This window comes from Orycteropus afer, unplaced genomic scaffold (genome assembly GCF_000298275.1).
Source record: "Orycteropus afer afer isolate SDZICR_OR568_19922 unplaced genomic scaffold, OryAfe1.0 scaffold00099, whole genome shotgun sequence".
Lineage (NCBI taxonomy): Eukaryota > Metazoa > Chordata > Mammalia > Tubulidentata > Orycteropodidae > Orycteropus > Orycteropus afer.
In genome coordinates, this window is record NW_006921686.1 from 4490542 (window position 1) to 4491222 (window position 681).

Here is a 681-nt window from a genome sequence, read left to right on the forward strand (position 1 = left end):
GAGAAATTAAAGTTATTTACTTACTAATTCATTTTAAAATAAGAAACCCATTTCTTATATACATAATGATATATTTTTAAGAAAAAAGTAACCCTATTTTCCCAAACAAGAGAATTTAGAGAGAAGAGAGGCATTGTTTTACGTTTTTGCAAATCTTTTTAATGTCCAGCTTAACAGAAAACAGGAGATCCTCCTATCTCTGTATTCAGACTGGTGTGACACCATGCAGCCTGCCCTGTATAAACCAAAGAGAATGAGAGTGCAAAAGGCAGGTGGATTGTATCATAATTAATAATCAAGTTTTGACCTTGTCAATCTTTGGAAGTGTGCTGAAGCACCCCTTAGGGTTCCACAGACCACACTTTGAGAACCACTGCCTAGCTTCCGGTTCTATGGAACTCATGAAGTTGTATCCTGGGAACCGGAGGGTTTTGGAACCCGACAACCTGAATTCAGGAGCTTCCTGCAGGATGAGGTTGGACACTGAGGGCCTCTCTGAACTTCGGTTTCTTCATCTGTCCAGTGGGGAGGGGGAGGATGAAAACAGTAAGAGTCCTTGCAGGTGTGCTGTGGAGCGGCTCATAGGAGATTAATTTCAAGAGTTGTGCCTGGCACCATAGCAGACAATAATAAACATCTGCTATGAGTCAGATCCCACTCTACGGCAGTGTTTTTTTTTTT